We start from the raw sequence: 19,283 nt of genomic DNA on the forward strand, positions 1-19,283 counted from the left end.
GAATTCCCGCATGAAGTCCTGACGGAATTCCCGGTAGGTTTGCTGGAGAAATTACTGGAAGGATTCCCCGAAGACTTCCCGGATGAAGTCCTGGAAATATTTCTGAAAGGATTTGCTGGAGGAATTCGGGGAGAAATGTCAAGATGAATTTAAAGAATTGCTAAGGGAAATGCTTGAGGGGTTCATGGAGGATTTCCTGGAGGAATTCCCTGAGGAATTCCTAGATGGATTCGCGGAAGAATTCTTGGAGAATCTATCTGAAAAATTCCTGAATGAACTCAAGGATTTCGGAAGACGTTGTCAAAGCAATTTCTGAAGAAAACTCGACGAAAAAATCCTGAAGGATTTCTTGGACCAATTCTCGCCTGATTTTTGAAAACGTCGAATGTCCAAAAGAGACCCTCTCTTTGTCTACTTTCCTGTTTCTTTCCTTCTTCTTCTTCTTCTTATTGGCATTACATCCACACTGGGATAGAGCCGCCTCGCAGCTAAGTGTTCATTAAGCACTTCCACAGTTATTAACTGCGAGGTTTCTAAGCCAAGTTACCATTTTTTTTTTTTTGCATTCGTATATCATGAGGCTAACACGATGATACTTTTATGCCCAGGGAAGTCGAGACAATTTCCAATCTGAAAATTGCCTAGACCGGCACCGGGAATCGAACCCAGCCACCCTCAGCATGGTTTTGCTTTGTAGCCGCGCGTCTTACCGCACGGCTAAGGAGGGCCCCTGTTTCTTTCCTGTCCTTGTTGTTTCCTGTCCTGTTCTATAATCGAAAAACCCTGATTAATCCACCTAGCGGTGATGATGCCTTTCTCGCTCGTTCAAAAGGGTTGACAAACATATTAAAAAAGTCTTATATAACACTAAAAAGGGCTTATTTTTCACATTTGTGTATGGCAGCTTTACTTTGTACCGTTGAATGCACAAAAACGATCCATAAAAAAAAATGAAAAACGATCCACAAAAAAAAATGAAAAACGATCCATAAATAACATCTGAATGTTCCATAAAACGCTACCTTAAATCCAAAAAATAATTCAGGCGTATCCATAAAGATTAATTTTAAGATCCATAACTAAGCTAAAAAATAAACCAAATAATTGGAAAATAAGTATGTACCTTCAAATATGATCAAGAAAAACAATATCATTCCTGCTACATATTTTCCCATCATCCATTTGGAAAATGATCCATAGAAAACTACATTTTGATCCATAAAAATACAATTTTGTGCAATTTTTATCGTGATTATGATCCATAACTTCGGTAATATGATCCAGAGTTTTGGACATATGATCCATAATATTGGTCATTTGACAAACTTTCGAGTGTTTCTTGTTTTGAAGTCAGAATCCAGCTTAGGCTTCTGGCACCCAATCAATAAGATAGCCTTTTTAAAATTATTGTTTTGAATAGTATGATTCTTCATATAGATAAGAATTCATTTTTTGCTGATGAGCAGTTCCGTTTTTGTCATTGACATTCAACCACTTTTCAACTAAGATTTACGAATTTGATCCGACTTAATAAAATCTAAAGAGAATTCTACTACGGTTGCTTTTCTTTATATGGATAGCATTTCGGAGTGATTAACCGAAGGTTTTATTAAAATTGATTCATATTAATTTGTTTTTGTATATATTATAATGAACTGATCTAAAATTATTTATCAGATCACTCTGTACAGCTAAACTATCCCTGTACAAAATCTGATAGATTACTCGTGACCGAGCTGGTCTAATACTTTATATCATACTGATTGCATACCTGATATCATTCTATCAGGAAATCAAAAATTGTTGATTGCCTTAGAGTAATTTGATATGGATTATAGCAAGGATGTTTTCGATCATTTAGTAATATAGGTTCGATAATTTAGTAGTTTGTCAATAACTCATTCCAGAGGTTAAATGTCGAAAAATATCCGCACCAGAAGTCCACCATAAAACACGTTTTAAAATTTAACTTCTGGTATGAGTAATCGACAAACTAAATGATCGAACTTAGATTACTACATGATCCAAAACGTGCTTGGATTGTAGAAAAGTTTGGACACATTTTCCATTGACCTGCCAAAAAAAAATTTTTTTCTTCAAATCCTTCCGAAACTCAGCTTCTTCCACATAATCCGAGTGCTATTTGAAATCTTCCAACAGATGTGTTGTCACTATGACTATGAATGGGGGTCCAATTAGACTAGCGAAGTCCAAGATTTAGGACTTATGTATAGCATGAATTAATTAACTATCAAAAACCACACCGACGGTATACAAGCGAAAAGGTACGAATATAGTAAGTAGTTATAGAAAATCAAAACCATTTACTAAAATAAATTGTTTTATTTACAAACTAATTGTTAGACCAGCCATGTTTACATATACTGTGCCAATATGAATTATTTGCTGAAACGCCAGGAAGAATGCATTACAGAGGATTCAAAATAAATGTTGAAATTGATTCTGAAGTTGCTTCCCTGCACACCAAAACATTATTAATATTAGGCGTTTTGAATGAATTGACACAAAAGCACATGACGTAAACTCAATCGTATATGTTTTTCAACGTCAGATGATTTAAATATGTCACGGAACCTAGAAACACCAACCCCGTGAAACAAGTACTAGTTCTTGAAGCCACCGTTTGTTGGTGTGGCGCTAGTGCTGTTCTTGAAGTTTAAAGCTCCGTTCGTATTGTACCGTACATTTCGCGCGGGTATTTAATTATGTATCGCAAAATGATTTTCCATCGTGAAAACCTAAATTTCAATAAGGGAAGATCCATTTATTACGTAACGCAAAAAATGGGATTTTTTGACCCCTCCTCCCCCCTATGTCACACTTTTTGTATGGAGCATCTGAAAGTTTTGTATGGGTTGTCACACTTCACTGAACCCCCCCTCCCCCCTCTAAGCGTTACGTAATTTGTGGACGTTCCCTAACTTAAGTTATATTGTTCTGTTTTCGTCATTTATCCAGTATTTTACGTGCGGTAATAGTTGCCACAATATAATTATCATCAAAATCAGCCGAAATTATCACCGAAAAAAAAAACAATAAAATAATTTCGATAGCCACCACAATTTAACATGTTCTGGTAAGTTGCAATCTATTTGACGTTTGTCTTGTGTCGTTTGTCATTGCATTATTGGCGAATAAAAGTTGCATGAAGAACAAGAATTCTAAGGATAATATTTCCGTTTTAAATCAAATTACTTCTAGACATTCCACTAAAATAGCTTAAAAGCCGCTTACATTAGCGCTCGTAAGATGCTGTAGATGACCACATTAACTGGGTTAAGCAAATTTTGGGCGAAAATAAATAAATATTTTGTAACTCTGTCAATTATCATTCGATTTTGTCAATTTAGGATGAAAACAAACATCAAGGTACGTCTCATTTACCGAAAAATTAGGGTAACCAACTTGATTTGGACCCCTACACATTCTGGACCCTCCTGTTGACATTTTATTGATATATGAACTAAATTCAATGCCGCTGCTAAATCCCGCATGGTCTTTATGTAAATAAGATTGCTGCGAATGTGTTAGACTAGTTTTCTGTTCGAAAACAATGATATTTGGATGAAATGTTAATGAAATCTTTTTTTTCAAGAAGGCAAGCGTTACAATGCGTTACGCTTCAAAGCATTCATCATTGAATAACTCAGAACGAACACAATCAGTTCATGTTGAAATTGCAAATTTAAATCGCTGCAATCTTCTCATTGATGCATGTCAATCGAAAGATAAGACTTTGCTTTAGCTCAAATGACCTGTGCAAATTGAAAATTCATTTTTGAACAGACTAAACGGGGGGGTGTCCAAAATGTGTACATTTGGGCGTCCAAAATATGTTGCACTTTCCAAAACGAAGAATATTTTCATTTCAGATAGTTAAAAATCTCAGCGATTTATAAACATCCGATGCCCATTTCAAGCTTCCTTTTCATAAATAAGACTCATCTATGAAATTATGTGATTTTAGCTTGTATCACACGTCTCATTTGAAAGATATAAGCGGATATTGGGCAGCACTTCCCCTAGGAGTCCAAAATGCAACATTTACCCCAAACTTGAAAGTGCCAGTTCGAAGATTAAAAAAAATGCCCAGTCTTAAAAAGGCTGGTGCACCTCCCAAAACCATTAAAACGTAAATCTATCAAAAGTAATCTTGCCCTGCAAGCAGGGTTAATCGATAATTATTGAACTGCTTCTATGAGATATGAGACAGCACACCTACTTTTCAGTTGACGAACTCAATTCATCTTTTTGGCCTTGACGCATTAACTCTTTGGTTACAAACTTGAGCTCACTATAATGTGGGCGTCAAAACTAAGATAAATTAATCGACTTAATCATTGTACATGTCATCGACAGGTGTTTTATGAAACACTATTGGAACCTTTTTTCTTTACATTTGATCTGATCCAACTGGAAGTGGATGTCGCATTGTGGATAAAATTTTGCTTTAAACTGGACCATTTGTGTGTTGACAGAATAATAGTTTTTTGAAGCATAATGGACTTAGCGTAAAAGTCAGGAGAAAAATAATAACTATCGAGCTGCCAATGATCATACACCGGAAAAAAGTTCTTTTAGCTGACGAGAAACCTGTCGATTATGAGTTAATCTTAAGAATCCTAAGTAACCTAAGAATTAAATCAGATTAGTAGTGATTCAAATTGATCTGCTGCATTTAATTTTAATATGAATCTGAAAAATGCATTCTCCCAGCACCTGCGTCAGATTAATTTAAGTTCAGATTCAAAAGCTCAAAACTGTTGCACAGCTTTGTTCTATTTTCTGCAGATTCAAATTTTGTATGTTTTGGCGATTGAACGCGTTATTTTAACTACGGAATTTGGATCAATGCACTTTGCAATTACGCCGCATTTCTGAGCAGCAAAATAAATAATTATTTATTTATTTAAACAAAATTTAAACATGAACAGAAAACTGCTGGAGATACCAGAAGTGATGAACTTCATACATGAAAAAATCACGTTAATAAAGAAATAAAAAAAAAAATGCTGGAGATACCAGCGTTTTTTTTATTTTGCTTCAGATTCCAACAAAAATAGTGTTCTTAAATTTGGAGGAAAAATAAATCACTGCTGTTTAATCAGCTAATTGGTTTGCAGTCTTATTTTTTCTACTTGCTAAAATTTGTTTTTTTAACAGAACGATGCATTAGAAATTAAAGGCCCACTCTTTATCACAATGCCAAATATTTGTCAAATTCCTTCAGACATCGATCAAACCGTTAAGATATCGACATGGGTATCAGCACAAAACAGATAGACATCATAGAACAAACTGCAAATTTCAAAGTAGGCTCTTTGTGTATCAACAATCGACGAACGGCACTCCCGTATATCCAGGGCGACAGAAAGAGAAAGCAAAGCATGCGATGCTGCTCTGCCTAATGTGCGTTGTTCAGTAAAGCTTGACTTCCACCGCTAGGTTCGCTAGCGTTCCAAAATCATCGAAGGACCACATTCCACGGCAAAGATGCCTATATGTTATGTGGTATCAGGCAGACTTGACAATTTTTTTATTATTTATAATTTGGTGTTTGTTATTTTGACAAATACAGTGCTGATAACTTTTGCGCTATAACGAAACATGTGTATCTGAAATTAACGAATCAGCTATAATATATAAAATTGCAATACATTTATCAAACATATTTTAGACGGTGCGCTTTAAAAAAAAATGTTTCTTAGTTTTTAATTCGAATTAAATCTTTCCTCGAGCGATATTGTCGCATGCGTCACTGTGTTCCATGCTTAAAGCCACAGTTTGACAGCTAGCACCAAGTTTAGCACCAAGTTTTCGGCTTCAATCATATTGTATGCAGATGACAGCCGTTTCAGGGGGCTGAAAAACACAGCTCCAGGTGCGTTGCCGCACGAACAAGGGCCTCATACGCCTGTCACTGGCGAACAAAGCTCGTGTACTCTGCATCGAAGCTTAGAACCGGTGTTAGGGCGCAATCGTTAATGTGAACATTTTTATATGCGGTTAGCTACTGCAAATAAATTCTTTTTCGAGTCCCTATAATCAAGCAGGTAAATCAAGCATATCACATCGTTATATTGCTGCATGATTGAGTGTTTATTTTTGATAAAATATCGAAAACAAAAGTGTGCATAAAAATTGCCTCGCCATAACGAAAAGGTGGTAGAGAATTAACACTGTTGTTTACAGTTTAGAACCAAATCCAGATGTCGCACATGTTGGGGTAGGGATTCAGTGCTCCGCCTTCTCCCCCTGCGCACGAATGCACAAGCCGATGATAAGTGCAAATTGCATATAACCTGTTATACTTCGATCACCGCTCATCCAAGAAGTAAAGATAGCTGAGGGGTAACATTTTAGACTCTCACTCAGAGAGTTTGTGTTCGACGCTCATTCGGTTCTCATTTTTTTTCAAAAACATATTTATAAACAATTTTTATTTTCTAAAACTCAATACCAAATTTTTGAAACGACTTCTCTGCGATTGTAAACAAAGTTAAAAACATCGATTCATCAAATCTGAGAGGTGAGAGCACTCCCACGCAATCCAGCACCACTAACAGGTAGCCGAAGTATTTACCTATATGTTAGACTACATATCTACACATGTCTTTTAATCGAAATAATTAGACTTTCATATTGCCAATCTAAAAGAAAATTAAATTTCAAATCCGAAAAATCTAACTATTTTCGGCTAAAATGTGTTTTAACATTTGAACAATCATTTTAAAATTGACGCCCTTCACCCTTGCCGGGGTGATGGGCCAATGGGGCGTGTTACGTCCTTCTGCAATATTCATCCAACGGCAAGCGACTGAAGCGAATGCAGTGACGTTTTATTTTAGTATTACAAAAACCCCGGGATATAGATCAAAAAATGTTTCCAGTTGGCAAACATTCGAGTGCTTCCCAGTTTTAAGTCAGAATCCAGCTTAGGCTTCTGTCACCCAATCAATAAGATCATACAATTGGATCGAGTGTTGGAATGTGCATATTTTCATTTTGTGCGTTTATTATAAAGACTTGCAGCTCTGTTCGAACTTAATCGTTTGTATTATGACACTTTTGGTCTACAAGCCCTACGAGAAATAAGTTTTCGTAAATAATTCCTCAGATAAAGGTGTTTTGTAATTTTAAATGAATTTTCATGCACATATTTGGGGCATGCGAAAAAGTGCAATATTCAATCAAACTAACTGTTATTTATAATGCGAATAAATTTGTCGCTTGTAGAATTTATCTAATTTAATCGATAATAATGAATATTCACTTGTTGGGAATATTTGTGTTTTCACATGGCCGGGGTAACCCATTTTTCTACTCAAATTTTCGATTAGCAGATTTAATTGATAACAAATCGTATGGATATCCTACAACAAATATACATAAAAATTGATATTGTATGATGAAACTTGCCTGCTCAGGGATTAAGGATCTCGGGGTCGTTTTATGCGGACTTATCTCTCAATTCCGTAGCTGAGGACTGTCGTATCAAGCAGGAGCACAATATTTATTGTCTTACCCAATGGTGTTTCACTAAATGATGCTCATAGCTGTAGATAACATGAAAAACATTGAAATCTAGAAGGGGGGGGGGGTGTTCCTAGAAAGGCGAGGCCTGATGGTCCCTTTGTGGACCCGACAAAGCGGAAAAATAGCAAAAGTGGTGGAAACATTTCAACCTAGGGCTATGCTCTTGAAATTAGGAACTACTGGCTCAGTTCAAAACATCGTCTTATTTATTCCTATGACGTCACTTTTGCAGGGGGTGTTTTATACTTGCGGTTTAGATTGGGAACCTCCGGTCCCGTACACTGATAGTCCATTCGGAACTACGATGAACCAGTTCAGCAGATGCTGACGAAGATGGCGGATAGTGGCATCGGAAGCGTTTTTCCTAGCGACAGGCGCTAGCGATCATTGGCGGCATGACGTCTCTACTTTGGTGACGTAATCTGACGGCGGGACTTCGGAATCGTGAAGTACGGCCGGATTTCGTGGTTCCTTTGCGATGAACCTTCGGGATGCCATGGACAATGGCAGATTTGGCTGATGACACAACGGTGCGCTGCTAAGGCCGACGCTCTGTGGCCATTCTCGCCACCGAGGTTGCTGGAGAGTAGTTCAAAAACATAGAAAAAGGCCCATGCTTTGGACCTAACCACAAATTAGACCCCTGTGACGTCACTATCTTATTGTTTCACATGTTAACAGTTTTACAATATAATTTTACCTTTTTCTTGTAGGTTTTAACGTTTTCTTTGTTGTGTTGTTTGCTTTTCAACGTGTTTTAACTAAGAACTAAACATAGAAATAGTTTTAGCTTTATACTAACACTCATTAACACTGTACATACATATTTTTAACAACTGTAACTGCTACTAACACATTACTAACAATTTCTATCAGTGCTAGCAATTATACAAACTAACTGAACCTAACAAAGAAACAAAACACCAAATTAAAACAATTGCACCACATGGGAGGTATTCATTTCTAACCTCTTAATTTAATACAAATCTACACGCGCGCACTTCTAGACCTTTCTAGAAAAGTTCAGTCAAAGAGCCAGCTGTAGGGAATGACGGGCTTTTTATACAAAATCCGATAAAATATTAATAATGTTGTTCGCATTATGTTTTACAGCCTGTAGAGCATAACACTTGCGCTCCATCTGTGGGCTCGACGCGATTACAACAGGGCTGTGTATCTTTGCCTCTGCTCAAACTGCTCGACACTGACCTGTCACTGCAGCGTGACGGATGGCCGTGAGAGTGAAACAGGCATCAGGTCACTGCGTGAGTGCCAACTGTCTCATTTTATGATACTGTATTCATATTTGAATCGGGAGTATCTAGTCGTGGGATGGATTGATTTGGAATTGTGGTGGAGCCACAAGTTAGGAATGTAACCAACGGTTACAATACCCCGTCGTCCCTCCTGAAAATGAAAGAATTTCCATTTTTTTTAAGATGAAATAATTATTAACTTCAAGATTTAATTTCATAATCTTTTTTCAGTAATTTGGTTGTGGAGTTTACGCTTATTTACCTTCTTCCTTGAGGTGAAGAACAAAAGCACTCCCAAAGATTCCAATGTTAATGAATATTTTTTTGGTTTTCCGTGAATAGTACCTTCTCAAAGATATCGCTTGAATACCTTCTTCGCTTTTGCGAAGAAGCAAAGCTCTCACAAACGGGAATCACTACTCACACTGATATGTAATTGATCTGTCAAATCGTCTAACTTCTCAATGTTTACGTTCGACGCTAAAACAACGGTCCGCGAAACCGTGTTTACAACGTTTACCGCGACGACGAAACGAACCAAGATTGTGTTCGATACCGAAATGTTTCCGCGATTTACAGGTGCGCGATCGAATTTTAATCATTTGCCGGTCTGCTTCCATCGAACTGTTCGGAGGATCGGCCCGACGAAGAACTTTCAGCGCGAATGTTCAATTAGGATGTTTCCAAGTGAGGGTAATAAATTGTAAACATTGGAGTTGACTAATTAATAATTTGTTATTCTAGTTTCAGCAACATTCGTGCTTTGTTTTCGCCCGCGTCCGGACGGATGAATGGTGAGTAAATACTCAATCAAACGACTGATCTGAAGAATTTTCATTGATCAGTTTCGGTTTCAGATTCTACTTTGATCGTTCACCGAATATGCTGCCTGCGATGGGATGTAAAAACCGCCAACTCGTTCTTCGAGTTGGTCCCGATCGAGGGTGGGGAGGATACAGCAGAGCACATCAACAACCTGCCGTTGAGGCTGGGAAGTGTCCGCTCAAAACAGCCCAAATTAATTAATTATCCTCGGGAATTAGACCCGAGAAAGTGAAGTGTATTACTCTCGCTGATTTATTCAGGAGAAAAGTGAATAAAGAATTCTGTTTGTGTGTTTACATTTTTTTTGGAAAAGAGTTTCCAAACAGTAAATGGGTGGTAGTGCCTCGGATGTTTACAATCATTATGCGTGATAATGAATTGTGTTTTAAATCATTACTTCGGTTACTGAGGCGAGGGATTGGAAATTATCGTTTCTAGCGAATTCGCGTTGTTTCACGGACTTGTATTCGAGTTTGTATATTTCGCGGAGGAATTTTGGCTAGTGCGCGGTGCTTTTTCTGGTGGAATTATACGGAATTCCGTACCAACGACCACGATGGCCGCATATCTGGATTTTATTTCTCGGAAGTCGATCGATTCGACATCTCTTCGGATTTCACTTCGATAGTGTTTCTCAACGAGTCTGATACGGGTCAGCAAAACTTATTGATTAATTGCATGAAATCAATTAAAATTTGATATTCTACGCGACGATTGCAATCAATCGAATTGAATTAAAAAGAAAAAAAACTAAACGACGGTTCACACGCATTTGAATACCTATAATTTGTTCTCGCGTTTCCTAATAATTTGTTATTCTAGGGTGGCTTCAGCCAGGTGAGGATAAAGAATCCAAATTTGGCTATCAGAATTCTATCAAGTTTCTTCGTTAGGAGAACGAAGCTAGTTAATTAAAAATAGGGCACTATTTTTCTCGCCCTCCCAGGGAAAATGAAAGATTCAAGTCATTTTTAGGTGGGCGCCAATTGAAACTTGCCTGCTCAGGGATTAAGGATCTCGGGGTCGTTTTATGCGGACTTATCTCTCAATTCCGTAGCTGAGGACTGTCGTATCAAGCAGGAGCACAATATTTATTGTCTTACCCAATGGTGTTTCACTAAATGATGCTCATAGCTGTAGATAACATGAAAAACATTGAAATCTAGAAGGGGGGGGGGTGTTCCTAGAAAGGCGAGGCCTGATGGTCCCTTTGTGGACCCGACAAAGCGGAAAAATAGCAAAAGTGGTGGAAACATTTCAACCTAGGGCTATGCTCTTGAAATTAGGAACTACTGGCTCAGTTCAAAACATCGTCTTATTTATTCCTATGACGTCACTTTTGCAGGGGGTGTTTTATACTTGCGGTTTAGATTGGGAACCTCCGGTCCCGTACACTGATAGTCCATTCGGAACTACGATGAACCAGTTCAGCAGATGCTGACGAAGATGGCGGATAGTGGCATCGGAAGCGTTTTTCTAGCGACAGGCGCTAGCGATCATTGGCGGCATGACGTCTCTACTTTGGTGACGTAATCTGACGGCGGGACTTCGGAATCGTGAAGTGCGGCCGGATTTCGTGGTTCCTTTGCGATGAACCTTCGGGATGCCATGGACAATGGCAGATTTGGCTGATGACACAACGGTGCGCTGCTAAGGCCGACGCTCTGTCGCCATTCTCGCCACCGAGGTTGCTGGAGAGTAGTTCAAAAACATAGAAAAAGGCCCATGCTTTGGACCTAACCACAAATTAGACCCCTGTGACGTCACTATCTCATTGTTTCACATGTTAACAGTTTTACAATATAATTTTACCTTTTCTTTGTAGGTTTCAACGTTTTCTTTGTTGTGATGTTTGCTTTTCAACGTGTTTTAACTAAGAACTAAACATAGAAATAGATTTAGCTTTATACTAACACTCATTAACACTGTACATACATATTTTTAACAACTGTAACTGCTACTAACACATTACTAACAATTTCTATCAGTGCTAGCAATTATACAAACTAACTGAACCTAACAAAGAAACAAAAACACCAAATTAAAACAATTGCACCACATGGGAGGTATTCATTTCTAACCTCTTAATTTAATACAAATCTACACACGCGCGCACTTCTAGACCTTTCTAGAAAAGTTCAGCCAAAGAGCCAGCTGTAGGGAATGACGGGCTTTTATACAAAATCCGATAAAATATTAATAATGTTGTTCGCATTATGTTTTTACAGCCTGTAGAGCATAACACTTGCGCTCCATCTGTGGGCTCGACGCGATTACAACAGGGCTGTGTATCTTTTGCCTCTGCTCAAACTGCTCGACACTGACCTGTCACTGCAGCGTGACGGATGGCCGTGAGAGTGAAACAGGCATCAGGTCACTGCGTGAGTGCCAACTGTCTCATTTTATGATACTGTATTCATATTTGAATCGGGAGTATCTAGTCGTGGGATGGATTGATTTGGAATTGTGGTGGAGCCACAAGTTAGGAATGTAACCAACGGTTACAATGATGTTCGTTTTATTTTTGCGAACGAAGTACCACAAGTCAGTCAAAAAGCCGCTTGGTGCGATTTGGCTAAGCCCCGACCACATGTCGTTGAATTACCAATACTTTTTACTGTATTTCTTTCAAATTGATACATTCAAGGGGTAGACAAAATTCAGAAAAATATTCGCCCTGCCTTACGCCGTATGAATAAAAATTATTCCATTGTGTAATCAATGATATACTTAAAAGCTTTTAATGACAATTTATGGACTGGAAAATTAATTAAAAATGAAGATGGCACAAATATGCAATTATGTACAAAGGCAATAAAGCAATTTTCAATATAATATAATATCGTAATTATTATGATTTGCTTTTTTGCTCATTCCAAAAGACGAATTCGAGAACGTTTTTGTGGTATGGTAGAAGCTGTGGGAGTTTTTCTCCAAATCTCCCACAGCATACTCTACCACAAAAACGTTCTCGAATTCGTCTTTTGGAATCTGCAAAAAGCAAATCATAATAATTATGTTATTATATTATATAGTTGTTAAATCGATTGTTTAAATTCGAAATCATTTAAAAAATTTAAAATCAAATTTTATTCCATCATAACATTTTCTATCACTTTGCGAATGTTTCCTGAAATTCCTGAAATTCATTCAATTTACAAGCAGACAACGCAAGAAACATACACCCCCCTATGCTGCTCAAGCACTTCGGCGCCAACAGCACTTTTTTCGTGGTTCTTGTGACGACCGCCAGACGTCAAAATGATCTACTACCTATGTGCTTTCTTGCCTCATATAGGTATTTACTTCTATCAGTGCTAAAAATAGAACAGAAGCACGGCTTGCTGTACGCGCTGTACGGGCTGTGTACAATGCGATGCCTGATGCAAGCTGAAAATAAACAGTCAAAGCTTGTGTTGCTGATGCTACGATGCGATGCCGACCGATGCGCAGTGGCGGAAACCCGTACAAAGAAAGATTCGTTTTTTTCGCGAAGCTCACATATTGTGAATGAGCTAATTCCTTAATTTGTTGATTGTAGCTTGTTAATTTAATTTTTGGTAACTTGGTGTTAAAAAGTTCATGCTGTAAAGCATCTCCTAAACAAATGTGTATGGGCAGATTAAATTCGAAAAATTCTTTTAGCCTGACATTTATATGGGGGCCCGCCACTGTGCGACGGCACATTGCCATTTCTTTTTTCACCCGCATTCGCACGGGAGAGCGTTGAACAAAGCACGATGCATTTTGAAATTGCTATACATGAGTATGTGATATAGGGTATTTGTGTTTTTCTTAGCGCATGACTTAGCGCATTAGCAATAAGACATGAGAAAAGTTATGTATGACGTTTAACATAGGAGAGGGTTTTCAATTACTGAACGGATATCGGATAACGGATATTTGTAATTTCCATAGGGCACCCGTACCTTGAGTGTAGGTAGTGGGTTCTTATTATATATTTCCCATTATTATACACATATGTTTCCTTTCGTTGCGGTATGATGTAATTATGCCATCACACCAATATAATTTTTCATAACAAAATTGACTTCCTCACATCAATGGTGAAGCAACTTTTACGAAGCTATTTTGAAAAATTGGTTAGGTGAAATAAATCTTATTTTAAAATCAATATTTTATCTATTAGTTAATGTAATGAAACTGTTTATTTTCAATCACGAAACGTGCACTTCGAGAATAGTTGGTAAATCCAAACCACTATTCACTTGGATCGTAGTGCAATTTGCACCAGTTCTGATCAATCACGGAGTAGCAACCATTGATATGTACAGTCAGTCTAAGCTAAGCTAAGCTAAGCTGAAACTGTATAGTTTCAATCAACAAACGATAAAAACAAATATTTTCTTTTCTCAATTCATTAATTGTATAGGAACATTTACCCTAGCAGGATAAACTCTAATGCTATATAGAGGCAATAAACATATCGCCAATTCGATGATTTATATTTGCATGTATCTTCTCACAAGTCAAGAGTATTGATGGTTCTGTGGTATAGTATACGCTTCCCACCCCAGAGATCACGAGTTCGAATCCGAGGTAGGGCGTTTTGCTTTTTTTTTGCACGTGAAAACAGTTTTTTCGCCGTAACTTCGGAACGCAATGTCCGATGGATCTAATTTTCAATAGCAAACAATGGGATTGAATTCTACGTCGAATGGAACTTGTTGCGAGCAAATTGGATAATGCTAAGTACCAAAAAGTGTGTCTCACATTTTTGTACACACACACACACACACACATACATACACACATACAGACATCACCTCAATTCGTCGAACTGAGTCGATTGATATATAACACTATGGGTCCCCGGGCCTTCTATGAAAAGTTCGGTTTTGGAGTGATCCTATAGCCTTTACGTATACTTTGTATACGAGAAAGGCAAAAAATTACAACTCCACATGAACTTTTGTCAAATATGGGTCACTGAAAACGCCCTTACTGTTGTGGCCATTCGTTCAACGAATAGTACAACTCGTCTTATGACATGTGAAAAATTATGTCTGATATAAATGGGACAACTTACTTAAGAAGTTGAAAATTTCGTCACCAGGAACACGTATTTTGAATGATTTTACCTACTTAGAAACTGTATGCGTCTTGAGTTTCATGTCAATTTGCAAGGTGTTGTGCTCCAAATAGTGATGTTTGAATAATCGAATGGTGAGAATTGGTTCGAACAAAAAGGGGAATGCAACTTCTCGTTTTCCATATCCACATAAATTTTTTTGTTCGATTCACACTTGCGCAAAGACAATTTTTATTATCGATTTGTGATATTGTTCAAACATAATCAATTAATCAAACATAAAATAATGACTACGACGTATTATGTAGCATCTACAGAACATTTGATCCTATGTTCGTAAACTAGTAGGCATGATATATTAACGTATTTAACAAAAACCTTGTCCGGTTAATAAAAAATGTAGAAAAGAAATGGTACGCTGGCCATAAAGGGTTACTGCTCTTGGACTTTATCTCATAGCTCCAATATTCATCCCATGAAAATCAAGGCAGTGAAAAAGAATTTGATTTGTTACCCTTACACGAGCAAAGCAATCGTTAAATCATGTGGGTTGAATCCATTTTTAACACTCACGTGGTGGGAAACAATAAGAATTCAATGCGAATTGATCAGCAGGGATGGTCACGCTCATTCATAACCAACAACATTGCAGCGAATAAGCTCGGCCTTCTGCGTTCGTGGATTATTGTGAAGACAAAGAGCTGACAAGTCTTGACGTCATAAAATGGTTACCCGTTTTCCGTACCGAAGAGTTCCATTCCATTTGGATAGCACTGGTCCAAAGCCGCACTATGGTAAATAGCTATTTGTGTGGTCGGATAAACATGTTTTCGTTGAACAGTTATGTTGCTCAAAACAATTTCCTTTTGTATTTGAATCAGGTTTTTAGTTTGTGGTTTAATGCTATTACTGTCTTAATAAAGAATTTTAAAAGACTAACATAAGTCATTTTCGTCTGATATTCCATAGTGCACCCCACCGTCATCGTTCTCAGTGAGCCGTACCTAATCCCTGTAGGGAATTGTGGCATATTATCGGATTTTGAAATTGATTGAGCCCACAAGCTGGGAAGAGTGGCTCCGACTTCCGCATGCACCTTTGGTCAATCCCTTTACGGTGCTGCGATGGCGGCCGCTTTTAATGGGCTATGGGACATTTGGTTTCCAATCGGAGGCCATTTTCATCTGCACATTTAGTGTGCGGTTTCTGCGGTGGGGAGTTATTAGTATCCCGGGATCACCTTAAAAGCTTTTTGCGATGGATTTCTCCATGTACGACGGCGCTTGGTGGACGATAATCATTGCCATTATCGTGGCACTGAAAAATGGATAACCATACTTTTCTGGCCGGGATATAGGGGGAGGGAGCATTCAATGGATGACGATATCTCAATCAAAAATGGATTTATTCCTTGATACCGTACCGAAAGCGTCGCACACGAATCGAGTTGTCAATTCAGTTTTATGAGATATAAAGAATACTGAGTGAGTAGCAACAATGTAGTGCAAGAAAGTATCGTGATGTGATGGATATGGATGGTGAACGGTTCACTTAACTCAAAGGACACAAAAGTGACTGCCAGACATGTGACTCGTAAGAGCTTTGCCCTTGATAGAAAATCTTTACATTAGAAATTTATCCTTACTATATGAATCGAAACACGTTCAATATTGATGTTTGCGTACGTAATCAGTTGCATTGGATTGATTCGATTGCTATTTATGCTGAGACAAGTAAAACCACCGTCAAAATAATGCAATATCGCCTTTAACTGTACATACTTTCGGATTACTTACATATACCGCATAGTGTTGCCAGAAGGAAGCTTATTATTTCCATTTAGGTTGACATCTCTTAGAATAGAGTAAATACTTGTCAGGAAAATTAACATATTTCTCTCCAGTAACTAGCTTCTACCTCTTTTCGTGATTCTTTGACAACGAGCTTGATAGTGCGAAATTTCTAGAGGAGCAATTATTTTCCAAATTAAACTCCGCTTAATTTATGCAAATTGCCAATTAATAATTCATGACCCACCTCCTTCGGCCCATTGGCTTCCGTGTAAGTTAGAACATCCTTGATCCGCCACGGGGCCAGCCACCCCACCAGAAAGCATCCGGAACCGGGTGATAATTGGTAGTTTAACGAAGAGCACCCGAGCTACTTTCCTATTCATGGCGAGACGACACTCCACTCCAAGCTTTGAGAGGCGTCGTCGCCGCACCACTCCACTTGGAGAGACTGGTTTTGCGAACTGGGACACCGTTGCGCGACGTGCTGGCCTGCAGGTGGGCAAAATAAAAGCGCAGGTTAAACTTTCAATTTACCTTTCGAAACTAACTGTGATGGCGAACTAATTAGCTCGTTACAATTGCTGGCGTGCAAACAAACGCGCTTTCGCAAATTTATTCCACGACAATCTCCTACCTCAGCATCACCGCCAATTGGAAAAGGGATGAAGTCGGGCAGTTGAGATGCTCGAGCCGCTGTAGCACCACGGGAAAATCAACTAATCCTGACTCGATCATCAGCATCCGAGAAAGTGGTGCCAACCTTAGTGCAACGCTGCAATAGTTTTCATCTTGGACCAGCAACGACCCCCAAGATATGGACAGAATGGGATTATCATTATTCATGATGTAATTTAATATTTATTACTCAGCACGATGAGCTTGTGCAAACGCATTTGTTTGGCTATGGTGTACACGTTGCCGTAAGATTGAAATGTACATGGCGGTAAAGCTGCGAAGGGCAAGTGCTTGCTTGATATGCAGACTCTTGTCGAAGTTGTTGATGTATTGCCAATTTGATCAAGTATGAACGAAAGGGCAAATTGTAGAATTCGATTATCATCAATCTCAATAAATATATTTTCGATCATATTGGCTTAAGAATCACGTCATCGATAAACACGAACTTCTAGATCACATCTGATGCATATAAACCGGTTAGCTCCCTAAGGTTATTTTACGAGAAAACCACTTGTTTTTCGGTATTTACTAAAAGCACAGATTGAGAGAATCATTATGTACATGTACATGGTGGTGGAACAATGGTAAATTATTTGCTTACTTATGATGAACAATTGACTAAGTGTTCCGCAATTTATAAAAAGCAAATGCGCCTAATAAAGATAAAGATAAAAAAAATGTCAGATTTCGACTTCAAAAAACGGGAGTGGGAAACATGCGAGATTGGTTGTAAAACAAGCTTAAAGGACAGTCTTCCTCTATTGTTCTTACATTTAATAAGGTCAACAAGTATGGTGAATGATTATTTTAAATTTATTCACAAGCCACCTTTATTTTACACGAAAATCTGAATTAAATTCTATTTGGTTTAGCTTCATCAATATAGACTGTACAGTTTATGATCAGCTCTTCAACCTTAATGTGCACAGTCAGAGAGCTCTAGTATTTTGAATGGTCGATAACGGTGCTGACTACGTCCTCATGGTCTATCGGGGATGGGCAGGAATTGGTAATGCAATCACTCGCCCACTGCAAGCCGAGAACACCTCTGCACTCGCCACGAGTTTATGCGGAATATTATTGGAATCTGGGGATTTGGTTTTTATGGCAGAGGTTCGTCTTGGTTAACGGATTGTGATAGTAATGAAAGGATGGTATATTCTTAGGGGCCGTACACATATTACGTAAGCAATCATGGGGGGAGGGGGGGTCGGTCAATATCTTACGCTCCATATAAATAAAAAATCATTTGTATGAAAAAAATCTTACATGGAGGGAGGGGGGATCGAAAAACCCAAAAAAATTGCTTACGTAATAAGTGTACGACCCCTTATTGAAGGTCGAAACGAGCTTTTTCGCTCATTTCTAATTCTGTCAGTTGCCTGCTAGAACCAATCAAGTTGTAGATATAGGGATAGATGATGGAAACGGTATGAAAGCCCATTTCTAGTTCTAGCGATTGCTAGAACATTAGAAATATGTGAAAGATACAAAGTAGCAGAAATGGAACGGGCCTGGGATTGAAACCACGACCTCCTCCGTGTGATGCAAAAGCGGTAGCCATATGACCACCAAGCCTGTTCATAAAAATGATCACCAAAACATTTTACAGAAACAGGATCACAAACAGGTAGGACAATAAAACTCCCAGTGGATAAATGGAGAATTTTCCGCTTCATGAAAAGTTTTTACCATTCGGGCGGGAATCGAACCCATGCTCCACAGTACGCAAATGCGCATAGACGACTGAAGTCGCTAACCGCACAGCCATGAAGCCCATTGTGTAAGCCTGCGTCATTCACCATTTATCACAACGCCACCTAGTATTGAGCTCAGTATTTTTCGCTCCGAGAGTGCAATAGTCTGCATTTTTCAACGTCCATGCTTCATCGCCGAACAGGGTGACTGGAAGAATTAACGATGTGTACAAAACTAGTTTTGCCCGTGTCTGTAAAAAAGAAAGTCTTACTTGTAGCCGCAACACGTCTTTTCATCTCTCGACAAACGTAATGACCACATGTAACGAGTGTTCTAAGATAAATGAGTTCATCGACGACTTGAAATCGCATCCCATCCATTTCCACCTCCGGACCAACAACGCTTGGACTACCCGTTTATTGC

General features: G+C 38.4%; 1 protein-coding gene and 3 long non-coding RNA genes across 7 annotated transcripts in view; 2 read left to right on the forward strand and 2 right to left on the reverse strand.

The window, feature by feature from the left end:
- Positions 1-19,283, forward strand: part of LOC134211978 (discoidin domain-containing receptor tyrosine kinase B) — an 802,844-nt gene that overhangs the window by 770,308 nt on the left and 13,253 nt on the right. The gene's annotated exons all lie outside the window — the stretch shown is intronic.
- LOC134216078 (uncharacterized) lies at positions 7,742-8,457 on the reverse strand. Its single transcript, XR_009980471.1, has 2 exons — positions 8,258-8,457; positions 7,742-8,181 (listed from the first exon to the last, which is right to left on the reverse strand). It is a non-coding gene; the product is annotated as an uncharacterized LOC134216078 (long non-coding RNA).
- Positions 9,245-10,382, forward strand: LOC134216079 (uncharacterized). Of its 2 annotated transcripts, none has more exons than XR_009980473.1 (3): positions 9,245-9,506; positions 9,558-9,607; positions 9,671-10,382. It is a non-coding gene; the product is annotated as an uncharacterized LOC134216079 (long non-coding RNA). The 2 variants fall into 2 exon arrangements; XR_009980472.1 differs by having other exon boundaries at positions 9,245-9,500.
- On the reverse strand, positions 10,940-11,791 carry LOC134216080 (uncharacterized). The gene is made up of 2 exons (XR_009980474.1): positions 11,451-11,791; positions 10,940-11,374 (listed from the first exon to the last, which is right to left on the reverse strand). It is a non-coding gene; the product is annotated as an uncharacterized LOC134216080 (long non-coding RNA).

Source organism: Armigeres subalbatus, chromosome 2, assembly GCF_024139115.2.
Source record: "Armigeres subalbatus isolate Guangzhou_Male chromosome 2, GZ_Asu_2, whole genome shotgun sequence".
NCBI classification, from domain to species: Eukaryota; Metazoa; Arthropoda; class Insecta; order Diptera; family Culicidae; genus Armigeres; species Armigeres subalbatus.